The sequence below is a fragment of the Lynx rufus genome, unplaced genomic scaffold (genome assembly GCF_022079265.1).
Source record: "Lynx rufus isolate CCGP_SWC_20201006 ecotype Redwood Valley unplaced genomic scaffold, mLynRuf1.p SCAF_2, whole genome shotgun sequence".
Classification (NCBI taxonomy): domain Eukaryota; kingdom Metazoa; phylum Chordata; class Mammalia; order Carnivora; family Felidae; genus Lynx; species Lynx rufus.
The window spans coordinates 103,874,129-103,887,171 of record NW_025814834.1 but is presented as its reverse complement, the minus strand read 5'-3'; the positions used below and the strand labels follow the sequence as shown (position 1 = coordinate 103,887,171).

The 13,043-nt window shown below is 48.6% G+C and overlaps 1 protein-coding gene across 1 annotated transcript in view; it reads right to left on the bottom strand.

Annotated features, from left to right (window-relative positions):
* Window positions 1-10,383, bottom strand: part of RALB (RAS like proto-oncogene B) — a 42,943-nt gene extending 32,560 nt beyond the window's left edge. The window contains exon 1 of the mRNA XM_047082687.1: window positions 10,250-10,383. The gene's annotated coding sequence lies outside the window, so the exon portion shown is untranslated. The remainder of the gene's footprint in view (window positions 1-10,249) is intronic.
* Between the last annotated feature and the right edge of the window lie 2,660 nt (window positions 10,384-13,043).

Genomic DNA, 13,043 nt, shown 5'->3' with positions numbered 1-13,043 from the left:
GCTCAGGTCATGATCTGACCTCTGTCTCTGTCTCTCTCTCTCTCAAAAATAAATAAACATTAAAAAAATTTTTTTTAATCACTAAAATGATGGAGAGGTGCCTGGCTGGCTCAGTCAGTAGGGCATGTGGCTCTTGATCTTATGGTTGCGAGTTTGAGCCCCACCTTGGGTATAGAGCTTCCTTTTAAAATAATTGCTAAAATGACAGATCTTATGTTATGTATATTTTACCACAATTCCTTAATTTTTTTTAATGTTCATTTATTTTTAAGAGAGAGATAGAGCACAAGCAGGGGAGGAGCAGAGAGAGAGGGAGACACAGAATCCAAAGCAGGCTCCAGGCTCCGAGCTGTCAGCACAGAGCCCGACGCGGGGCTTGAACACACAGATGGCGAGATCGTGACCTGAGCCAAAGTCAGATGCTTAACCAACTGAGCCACCCAAGCGCCCCTACCACAATTTTTTAAAGTAGTTATATACCAACTACAGTGTGAGAAAAAACAGTCAACTTGAAGTTTGGAGTCTGTCTGTGGGAAGCTAATGCCCTTAGTTAAGTTGCTTTCCTTGGCCTCACCCTCATCCATAAAACACACAGGGGTCTGTATCCTTGGGGTTGTTACATTACGTGAGAAAATACCCGGCTCTGGGTAGGCACTTAACTGACTTTTGAACATCATTCTGACAGTCTAGAAAGTCCTGAGAAAGACACTGGCCTACCAGCCAAACCTATTCGAAGGTGGGATAAGCTGCTGGTCCTTAAAGAAGGACGAGAATAGGGGAGCCTTCTTTGCAGAGACTCAGTCCTCTGCCAGCGGAGGTGACACCTGCCACGACACCACACTGGGAGGGAAGAGGACCAGATCACAATATGACTGGGTGAGTCTCTCTACCACCCGGCCTGAACACCTGCCCCGCCTATCTTGGGGTAACTAGAGAGGAAAAACAGGACTTCCGCCTTCCTCTGAAAGGACTCCTTTCCCCCACCCTCCACAACCAGGAGAACACCAACCAACTCTTCAAGACCCCCCACCTCTTCCAAGAAGTTTCCACTAGCTTTTAGCTTTCCCTGAGACTTTGCTGTGCCCTGGGGACACCATATCTTAAGTAGATACTATCTTCCTCTCCTGCCATGTGCCTCAGGGCCAGGAAGAAATAAGTGTCCTTCCTCCCTCCCACTTGTCACTTTCATCCTTCCTCCAATACTCCCCTCCTTCCTCTTGCAAAAGCCCCTTATCTTCAAGTCTCTGGCCATCAGCTTCCCCCCCACCCTGTTGCCCTCAGGTCATCTATGGACGTCCTCATTGCCCTCATCTATTGGTGGTATTTGCTTCTGGTTCACAGACTTCCCTTCGACCCCTTTCTCCTGTTATCCCCCTTAGTGACTCCTGTGCCCATTTGGACAACTTGCCACAGAGCTCGGCCTCTCCCAAGTCCTTGTCCTCCTCTTCTCCAAAAACCCTTTCCTTCCTCCTACCTAACACTGCTGTGCTTGTGCCCGGCACGTCAGCCTCAGAGACGGCTGCCTCCAACATGTCTCCAGCCTCGGCCTCCTTCCTTCTGGCTGGGGCTCGGACTCACGTAAATAACCCCAGTAGCTGCTGCTAAACCCCAGTAGCTGCTGCTACTACCACCGCGGTTCCCCGCCTGATGGTTACTTGCAAGCACTGGCCTCTAGCACTTTCTTTCTGTGCCTTACCTCCCCGGGCCCCACCTCCCTCCTTCAGGAGCTTAGATCTCACATTATGAAAGCCCTCTCGCTGGTACTGTCCCGCCCTGGCCCCTTTCACTCCTTTCCAGCCCCAGCACCCAGCACGCATCAACATCAACGCTGCTGGAGAGGGAAAGAGACCCTTGCAGCCAGCCTTACGAAACTTCATGTTAAATGCACTTAACGACCCCAAACCAGGAACGGGCATTCGCTGCCTAGAAATTTTACTGATTCTCCCCTATGCCCTCCCTAAGCTCACGCTCTACCGATGACCTTACCTCACTTTTCCCAAACACAAGCCATCAGGCACAAACTCCCTCATTGCTCCTGCGCCAAATCTACAAACCTACCAGCATCGTTACCCACCTCCTCCCTGTCTCCCGCTGCACGAAGAGCACACTCCTGCTCGTAGCAAAGCCAAGCACTCCACACAGGCTTTGCTCCATGCGTCCCTACCCCCCTACCCAAGAACAGCATTCCTGTCGCTGTCCCCTTTTTCCTGCCTCATTAATCAGTCTTTACCTCTGTAGGGGATCATCCCCAACAGCATACAGACGCGGTTGGTCGACTGAATCTTCATCTTAAACACACACACCCCTGTGATCGCCATCTGTCCCCCCCAGCTAGTGACACAATTTCCCTGTAGCCCTGGTTATCTATACCAATGCTTCTCAAACTTGTAATTACCTGGGAATCTTGTTAAAATTTATATTCTGATTCCGTAGGTCTAGAGGGGAGCCCAAGAGTCTGCACTGCCTACCAACTCCCAGATCGGTCCTGGCCCAAGGGTCCCACTCTGCACGACAAGGCCCTGTGTTTCCTTTCCTCCCTACTTCATTTACAAATTCCCTTCCAGCGCGGCTCCCTCCCCCAGCATAACTTCCGGACACTGGGCTGGTCAGGGTCACCCCTAAACCCCACGTTGCAAACTCCAATAAAAACTGTTCTCTTCCTGGGGCGCCTGGGTGGCTCGGTCCATTGAGCGTCCGACTTCGGCTCAGGTCATGATCTCACGGTTCAAGGGTTGGAGCTCAGCATCAGGCTCTGTGCTGACAGCTCGGAGCCTGCTTCGGATTCTGTGTCTCCCTCTCTCTCTGCCCCTCCCCTGCTTGCATTCTGTCTCTCTCTCTTAGGCCAGGTCTTCCTCCTCTACCTGGCTCCTAAATGTCAGTCCTCCTCAGAGCTCCGTCTTCCCGCCCCTACACTCCCCTTCAGTGACCTCATCCATTCCTGCAGCCCTACATGCCACTCCCAAACTTCTAAAATGCAGCCTAGACAATTCTCCTGACCTCCAGACTCCTTTCCCTCTGCCAAACTGCCATCTCTCCCCACGTGGCTGTCCTGTGAGAATCTCAAGCTTAACATTCCCAAAATAGAACTCTCGATTCTTCTTTCCCTGCTTCAAATCTTTTCCATCTCCACTATTAGTAGTAGTTACTCAAGTGAGTAGTTGTGCCTAGTAGTAACTCAAGTGACTAGTTGTGCCCAAGCTATTACTAAAGCCAAAACCTGAGAGTCATCTTGGATTCCCCTTGCCTCTCCCCCAACTCAGTTCGTGACCGATTCTACTGGTTCCCTCTCCAAAACCCCTTTCAAAGTGGCTTATCGTGGCCACTTTAGCCCCTCTTCAATCTATTTTTCACACAGCCCCTACTGTGAGTTTTCCAAAACCGCAAATAAAAGTGGGCATAAAGCCCTTTATGGCGCCCCATGAATAAAATCCAAAGCCACTATTCACCAACCTCTCCCTGGCCAGCTTTGCCTTCTTTCAGTTCCACGAGCGGGCCAAGTGCTTTCCTACCTAGGATTCCTTTCACGTGCTCTGCTCCCTTCTTGTATTGCTTTTAGGAAGACCTGAAGCAACAGGAAGCAAGCAAGACACAGTCAAGTGACCGAAGAAGACCCCCGTGGCTGCCCGGAGCGGAAAGAAAGAGGTAGGGTCTGGTATGAGCCGATACTACACTGGGAAGGAAAGGGCCAAATCATTTGAGACCCCGCAGGCCCAGCACTGTAGAGACTGCAGACTTTCCAATGAGGGCAATGGAAGGCCACTGAAGTGCTTCCAGCAAAGGGGTGACATAATTAGTCCTGCATGTTGGAAAGATCACTCCAGTTAAAGTACGGGAAACCAGAGGGGCCAAGAGCAGATGTGGGAGGTACAGCAGGCCAGACCAGAGACAACGGGGGCCTAAGAGGATGACAGTGGAGACGGGGAAAGTGGCTAGACTTTAGAACTATTTAGGAGGCTGTGACGCTGTGATTTATAAGAAATACACACTTGCTCCTTCAGATGGCCAAAATGTATTTCTCATGTATATTTAGTCTTCATCCAGTTTCTGTCTCGCAGCTCCCCAAACCCTTGGAATTTCCTGAATGCAAAGAGCAACAGGAACATCTTTTGTTGTAATATTTAAGTCTCTTGTCCTCAGTTCCTGAAAAGCCTCAGAGCCAAAAAGGCGGAATGGGTGTCGTGTTATTCATAACATGACCTTCCCACCACAACTAGGTTTGTGCTAATGAGGTGACCTTTAGACCACCTAAGTATGGGCGCTGGTTGCCAGAGGAACCCACCTTGGACAGGGGGTTGGAAGTTCCAGTCCCACCCCCCTGACCTCCTGGGAAGGGAAGGGCCTGCTGAGAAGGGAAGGGGCTACGGGGCAGTGATTTCATCAATCATGTCTCTGTAATGAAGCCTCCACAAAATCCCAAAAGGAGGTGTGGAGAGCTTCCAGCTCAGGGAACCACGTGCCACGTGTGGGCCCCCAACCCCATGAGGCCAGAAGCTCCTTAGTTCAATGCCTCACCCTACGTAGCTCTTCATCTGGCTCTTGATTTGTCTCCTTTAATACCCCTGTAATAAATCCCTGATCTCATGAATAAGTGGGTTTGCTGAGTTCTGTGAGCTGCGCTAGCACATTAAACAACCCAGGCAGGGGGTCACGGGCACCTCTGGTTTCGCAGTGAGTCGGTCAGAAGCACAGGGAACGATCTGGGCTTGCGCCTGGCATCTGAAGTAGAGCGTGGTCCTGGGGGCCAGACCCTTAATCTGTGGAATCTGATGCCGTCTCCACGTAGACAGTGTCAGAACTGAGTTAAAATGTAGACACCCAGCTGGTGTCAGAGAACTGCACAGTGGTGTGGGGGGGAACCACACACACGTACAGCCTTGCAATTGGGTCCAGAACCCCTCTAGAAGTTAAAAATGGCAGCACTTAATGAATGAGCACATGTAATTTTAGATTTTTAAAAAGGCTTAACACACAAGTATGAGTAGAGGTCCCACAATGACTACGTCCACTACTGATAACAGGATCAGCTAATCCACACTGGACGACAGTCCACCAGTCCTTTCCTGTTGTTACTGGCAGACTGGGGTGGAAGGAAGGAGGGGGGGATGCCAGGAGAGGTAGGATGAAAGAAAAGAAAGATACTAGCTCACAAATTAGGGCAGTGGATGGGAAAAGGGCCAAAACAGGAAGAAAGGAAATGCCAGCTTTGCTGAGTTTCCAGGCGGCCTCATGACCACTCAAGCAACCTTCAACTGGGCCGGACTGAACAAAAGCCATTCTCACCACACTTAGTTTTCTGAAGTTACAATTTAACATGACTTGTGAAACCCCTCATTCCAAATATGCTTTGTGCAAAGGATATTTGTCATATGAAAATACTAGAATCACAGAAGAGAAGTTTTCGAGCTGGAAGGGAACTTAGAAATCACTGAATCAGGCTTCAGGCTCAGGATGCCTCTTCTCTCCACCGATAGACACTTTGGGAGATTTCATCTAGAAGCTAAAAGAATAAAGTCCTCCCATCCAGGTAGATATTAAAAGGTATTAGGGGCGCCTGGGTGGCTCAGTCGGTTAAGCATCCGACTTCGGCTCAGGTCATGATCTCACGGTTCATGAGTTCAAGCCCTGCATCAGGCTCTGTGCTGATGGCTCAGAGCCTGGAGCCTGTTTCAGATTCTGTGTCTCCCTCTCTCTGACCCTCCCCTGTTCATGCTCTGTCTCTCTCTGTCTCAAAAATAAATAAACGTTAAAAAAATTAAAAAAAAAAAAAGGTATTACGTTTTGGGGCACCTGGGTGGTATAGTCAGTTAAGCACCCGACTTCAGCTCAGGTCATGATCTCGTGGCTTGTGAGTTCAAGCCCCCCGTTGGGCTCTGTGCTGACAGCTCAGAGCCTGGAGTCTGCTTCACATTCCTTGTCTCCCCCTCTCTCTGCCCCTCCCATGCTCATGCTCCGTCTCTCAATAATAAATAAACATTAAAAAAAATTTAAAGGTATTAGGTTTTAAAAAGAGAAATAAAAAATTGCTGGCCAAATACATATTGCCCAAAGATTTATAATAATTGGATGACAGGGGCACAGATTAGGTTTTTTAAGATTTTTTAAGTTCCTTTGCCAGTGAATTTTATTTTTAAAAATACACAGATGATTAATGACTAATTTTAAGCTGTTCATCAAGGAGATCATTTTGGCAATAATTTTTTTTTTTTTTTACCAATTTGTTTTAGGGTTAAAAAAAAAAACTCAGCTGTTCCATTTGGTTTAAGGATCAGCTAGATTTAAATTTCTAATTTCCAAAGCTACTGCATATTTGGCTAATTAATTCTAGCATCTGACAATGAAAAAACAGAAGAAAGAACATAAAGTTAAAAGTAAAATATTAAAAGTTTCTAAAATGGTAAACACCCTGGCTGCATTTTATTCTCCCATCATACATACTTTGGTAAGCATATGAGACAAAGATTTGCTCAATAATGTCTGGTCTAAACCTTCAAAAGGAAATCTGGTAGCCTCCAAGAATGTCCAGGGTCCTCAAGCTCTCCTTGTATAGTTCCCTCCCACATTGTACCAGGTTTGGTCCATGTGTCAGTAGAAGTGAGGGTACGTCTGTCACCTCCAAGATTAGATACAAAGGTATCACACCTTCCATCTTGACTGTCCTCTTTCTCTCTCTCCCTCTCTCAGATCACTTGCTCTGGGGAGAAACTTAGTCACCACGTTGTGAAGAGTCCTACAAAGAGGCCCTCATGGTGGGGCACTCAAGCTTCCAGCCAGCAGCCAGGAGAGTGAGTCACCCTGGAAGCAGATTCTCCATCCCCAGTCAAGCCATCAGATGACTCCAACCTCCGAAGAGACCCTGAGCCAGAATCACCCAACCAAGCTGCTCCCGGATTCCTGAATTTCAGAAACTGTTTGAGACAATAAACGTCTGTCCATTTAAGCTGTTACATTTGGGCTAATTTATTATACAGCAGTAGAAAATTCATTCAAGACAGATGAACTTTAGAGGTAGCCAGCCACACAGGACCAAACCACTATATTTCCTTCAAGTCATGCCATTACGTGAAGAAAATACATGTACACACTATATATAAGATGCCCACAAAGCACTGGCAAAAGCAACAATGACAACAATGTCAATTAATCAAGTATCAATTAATTATCAATTAATGGCACCACTCTCTGCATTCAGATTTCAATTGTTTTCAAAAAGCACAAACTCCCCAAAGAGTCATCTACAACCACCATAGGGAACACTCACAAAAATTATAAGCATTCCCTTTTTTTTTTTTTAGAGTAACATAAACTTGAAATACCTTCCCTCCTTGACTTTCCACATCCACATTCTCATCATGTTTCTCCCCACTCTCACCCATCCAAAAGCTCATACACCCTCTTGCCTACTGGGTTCTCCGTTTTGAAACCTCTAAGAATATGTACATATATACGCCCATATTTGTATTCTTAGGTAACCGAGAGAACTGAGAAGTTAAAGGAACCAGCTCATGGTCAAATCTCCAAGGTCAGATACGTATCTGGTATTGCTTAGATCAGTGGGTCGGTGCCAAGTGGACAGCAGATACTCTATAAATGTTCATTTCCTTCCTCTTCCTTCCCCACCTCCCCCACGATTAGGAAAGATTGCATTTTCTCTGGTACTCTGTTTTCTTTGATTCGGACTTCTCAACAACATGCATTCTCTTGAAAAAAAAAATTTTCTTCAAGTGTCTTGCATATCTAACAGCAGGGGTTCGTTATTTGCTCAGAAGCAACTGGATCCAATGAAAAGTGGGACTCTTGCCTTATCATCTTGAGACAAGTTACACTGGGAACCTCAGAAGAGCTCACCAAGATCTCTTCCAAAAACTGCAGCTCTTCGGTGTTATCCTGTCTCCAAATCTAGCTTTCAGAAAAGGTTTCCAACAATGTTTCTAACTTCCATAAATTTCATGAGTGGAGAGGGATTTAGTAACTGAATGCAAAGAAGCATTGTGGGATTGGGCGATGTGGCACAAAGGATTACCTCAACTCTGGTTTACAAATTTCCAGAGTCCCGAGCCATCTCCAGCCAAGGCAAGAACCTTAAAGAATTAAGGCAGAATTAAGAATTCAGAACTTTTCTACTTCTTCCACCTTTCACCAACACCCATTTAGATCCTATCTGGCATTCTAATTCTTGTCTCCCTACCTATGTGTCTGGGTCCCATATTCACAAAGTCCTGGGAAAGCGTCTAACACTAGGGAAATCTTGCCAAGATCTCAGATACCCACTGTTTTCAGTGGGAAATCCCATGAATAGAAAAGGAAGTTAAGACCCAGATGCGATCAGAAGAAAGCAGTCTATGGGACAGGACTAAAACCACACATAAGGAGGGGCGCCTGGGTGGCTCGGTCGGTTAAGCGTCTGACTTCAGCTCAGGTCATGATCTCACAGTCCGTGAGTTCGAGCCCCGTGTCGGGCTCTGTGCTGACAGCTCAGAGCCTGGAGCCTGTTTCAGATTCTGTGTCTCCCTCTCTCTCTGCCCCTCCCCTGTTCATGCTCTGTCTCTGTCTCAAAAATAAGTAAACGTTAAAAAAAAAATTAAAAAACCACACGTAAGGAATGTGTATCTCTGGCCTTATTCCCACCCTTACCTCCATTCCACCCCCACTACCACAAAGAACACCTTAAACATGCCCAATTTTGTGTACTCCTAACCGGTGGCATAACTATTTACCACCTTTTCACTGCTATGGGGTCCCCAGCACACAGAGGTGAAAAGTCATGCTCAAGACCCCACCACCAATAAAGTTTCAAAACCAGCATCACACCTAGGTCTTCACATCTTGCCCTCCTTTTCTTCCCAATATTCGACACCACCTCCCCAGTCACTCCCTTTCTGAGAACTTCCACGTTCTAATTCCACTGCTCCAGGTTTAGGGAATATTGCCTTCACCTGTTTTGAGCTTTGACCTCCAAGAATCTTCGTTGCTCTGCTGAACACAGGTCATGTGCACATCTAAAAGATATGCTATACTCTCTGACAATCAGTGCCCACTATCCATCTCCAAAACTTAAAAAGAAAGAAAGTTAGAAAGCTAGGCCAAAGCAGAAAGTTCTCTGTTCTACAAAGGGACGTCACAGGGGACGCAAATGAACAATCAGTCAAGACTCTTCCATGGGCAATTCTAAATTTTTTTTTTTAATATTTATTTTTGAGAGAGAGAGAGTGGGGGACGGGCAGAAAGAGAGGTAGACACAGAATCTGAAGCAGGCTCCAGGCTGCTGAGCTGTCAACACAGAGCCCCACGTGGGGCTCGAACTCAGAGATCATGAGTTCATAACCTGAGGTGAAGTCTGATGCTTAACCATCTGAGCCACCCAGGAGCCCATGGGCAATTCTAAAGCAGTCCACCAGGAACAAAAACTTCTCCCCTGAAGGCTCACCTGATAACAATACCAAAGTTCCAATGTTTCCAAGATTCATCTGTAAATTAGCACAGAAAGGACACTGCTCAAACAAGCAGCCTGGGCACAGCTATCTCTGCCCTTAGCAGTTCTAAACCCACCCCGACACGGATAACAGCTATCTCTGCCCTTAGCAGTTCTAAACCCACCCCGACACGGATAACGCAAGAGGGCAAGAAACGAGGAGTGGAAGCCTGGTCCAGCCACACAGTTCAAGTCCGTGGTACTTCCTATTAGAAAGCCACAGACGGTGGCAGTCCTACTATCAGAAAGGAACTGGAGCGGGATGGGGTGGAGGGGGCAAAGAAACAACTCTACGCTCACTTGCAAGACAGGACCAAAAACAAACAGACCAAACAACTTCTGGAGCACCGCCCCAGTTCAGTCCAAGTTCCTAAGGTACTAGGAAGTTTTTGCAACACTTACTACAGCTCTTACCCTGCCCACAGCGGCAACTAAGGTACTGAGGAAGTGGACCATACTCGGGCTGGAGGCCCTAAAGGGCAGGAAGTGGAAGCAGAGGCCATTTGTGGGAAAAGGGAAGGAGCGGCGAAAAGGGAGAGGCTGGGGCGCCGCCCCCATTTCCTCAGCCCCAGGCCGGCTGGGAAGCCGGGAGGCTCTCTCCAGGGGACCTGCCGTGGCCGAACGGGGCCGACCACCCCGTGTCGCCCTCCGCCTCCCTCCACAGCCTACGCGCAGGGCGCGGGGGCAGGCGGTCACCGAGCGCAGGGCGGTGCACCCCACTTCCCCAGCCCGCGCCCCACCCCGCCCGGAGCGGGCCTGTCGAGGCACCGGCACCCTTACCTGGGACCCTTCCCGCGCCGCCTCGGCCGTCCGCACCGATCCCGCAGCTCTTAAGCCTGCCCCGCCCTCTCCTTCGCCTCCACCCGGGGCCGGACCCCAGCAGTCCCCTGCCGATTTGTCATTGAGCCTCTGGCTTCTTCCCCACCCCCGAGCGCGCCCCCGGCGTCGCCTAGGCAACCCCGCCTCCCGGGAGAGCGCGCTTTCCTTCCGCTCTTGCCCTCCCCCTGGAGGCCACGCCCACTAAGAGCATATTAGCCAATCCGAAGCGAGGCCCAGAGGCTGGGGAGGAGGGTTTGCCAATAAGAGGCCGCCTCAGTCGGGAGGGGCGGGCTCGGCACGCCTGCCCCGCCCACCTCTACTTCCTCCTGCTTTCCGCGGGCGGGCGGCCGGCCGGACTTGCTGCGCGTGACCGCTGCTGCAGTGGAGTAGAGCTGGTCTGGGGACTCTGGGCGTGGGCGGGTGGAGGGCGCTCCAGTCGTGGATTTAGGTCAGAGTGAGGCCAAACTAGTGGAAAGCAAAAGGGTAGGGAGGACTTATAGAGAAAAACCAAAATTGCGATGCATCGCGGGAGTGTCTAAGGGTCCAGGCTGCTGTCCGGACGCCGGCCTGGGGCATCTGAGACAGCGGGACCTCCGCCTGTCGCCACGACTCGCTTGGCTAAATGACATCCCATTAGCTGTAATGGGGCTACTTGTCCAATGCCTAGTAATAACTTGATCCAGATCACATACAAGGTTCCGAATCCTAACCCCAGGTTCCCGGAGGCAGGAAGTGCAGTGGGCTAGCAGGGTACAGACAGGTTTTTCACCCACAACCTGCCCCCCTCATTGTCCTCCAAATAATACAGGGAACTTGTAGTTTTCTACCCAAACAGGGCTTCACCTCGGGTTGGTTTTCCTAACTATCCGCCCCTCTCTAGAGCTGAATCCTCTCCAACCCTGCTCAGCAGGATGTGTGGCCCCACTGACCCCTACACAAACCTCATGGCAGGTCACACCGTATCACAATTGTTCAAATGCCCCCCTGTATAATCTCTAGGAATGGAAACTCTTGTTCAGGTTGATATCCACAGCAGCTAGCTAATTCTTTCCTTGTTAATAATTATACATTAGAATACATGTCTATTATATGAGAGGCTTTGTGCCTTGATTAGATTGCTGTGTAAAGCAACGAACACATACAGGCCCTCCACCAATAGCTCCCTCAAAAGGCACAGAAGCTTTACCTTAGTCTTCAGTAACAGGCTTACCAAAAAACATTTAACGAGAAGAATATCCCAGTGTTACACTATCTTACATATTGTTTTATCTTTCTCATATCTTTCTCATAAGTCATTGCATGACTTCTTGCATGCTAAGTATATGAGAGAAACTCTGCTAGGTACTAAAAGGGAGAAAGGGAGGAGGTGTCTCAAAAAGGAAGCTCTCTAATATTTATAATCTAGAAGGGGAATCAGACCCAAACCTCTTCCTATGGAGTAATGATTAAGTGCACAGGTTTGGAATCGGGAACCGTAGGTTCAAAGGAGGACTCTACCATATAACTAGCAGTTATTTTAGGAAGTGACTAAACCTCTGTGGGCCTCAGTTTCCCTAGCTACCCAATGGGAGCAGTAGTTCCACTAGGAACTTGGGAGTGCTAGGATCTTGGTGAGTGCTCAACAAATGTCCGTTTAAAAATATTTTTTAGTGTTTTTTTTTTTTTAATTTTTTTTTCAACGTTTTTATTATTTATTTTGGGACAGAGAGAGACAGAGCATGAACTGGGGAGGGGCAGAGAGAGAGGGAGACACAGAATCGGAAACAGGCTCCAGGCTCTGAGCCATCAGCCCAGAGCCCGACGCGGGGCTCGAACTCCCGGACCGCGAGATCGTGACCTGGCTGAAGTCGGACGCTTAACCGACTGCGCCACCCAGGCGCCCCTAGTGTTTATTTTTGAGGGGGGGGCGGGGCAGAGAGAGAGGGAGATGGAGAATCTGAAGCGGGCTCTGCACTACCAGTGCAAAGCCTGACGAACTGAGTGATCATGACTGGAGTGGAAGTTGTATGCCCAACCAACTGAGCCACCCAGTTGCCCCAACAAATGTTAGTTTAAATAGTGATTACCTCTAGAGGCCGAAGCTGTGGAAAGAACATTCTAGACACTCCCTCCTTCAAAAGTATTTACTGCAGGGCGCCTGGGTGGCTAAGTCAGTGAAGCGTCAGACTTCAGCTCAGGTCATGATCTCATGGTTGGTGAGCTGGAGCTCTGAGTCAGGCTCTGCGCTGACAGCTCAGAGCCTGGAGCCTGCTTCGGATTCTGTGTCTCCCTCTCTCTCTGCCCCTCCCCACTCATGCTCTGTCTCTCTCTGTCTCTCAAAAGTGAATAAACATTAAAAATGGTTAAAAAAAATAATCTGGCAAACAGGTTTGCTATTCAAAAGTATTTACTGAGTATTGCGTGAGTCTTTACTGCTTTTAACAAATATTTCCACTTCTCCTTCCTGGGCACCAGGTAGGATTGAACTTTCTAGCTCCCTGTGTTGGGTGAGGCTCTAACCAATGACTTGTGAGTGGAAGTAACACATAAATTATTTGGAGACCAGAGGACTTATTTGCCAATGCGAGACCCTCCATCGCTCTTGTCTCTTTGGTATGGCCGCTGAGAATGTTCGGGTCATAGCTGTTCCATCAGCCTGGGACCCTACAATGTCCACAGCGCTCCCCCTGCCAACCTGTGGTGGACATTTAGCATGACCGATAAACAAACCTTTGTGGTCTGAGGGCACTAGGATTTGGAAGTTGTTTGTTTACTG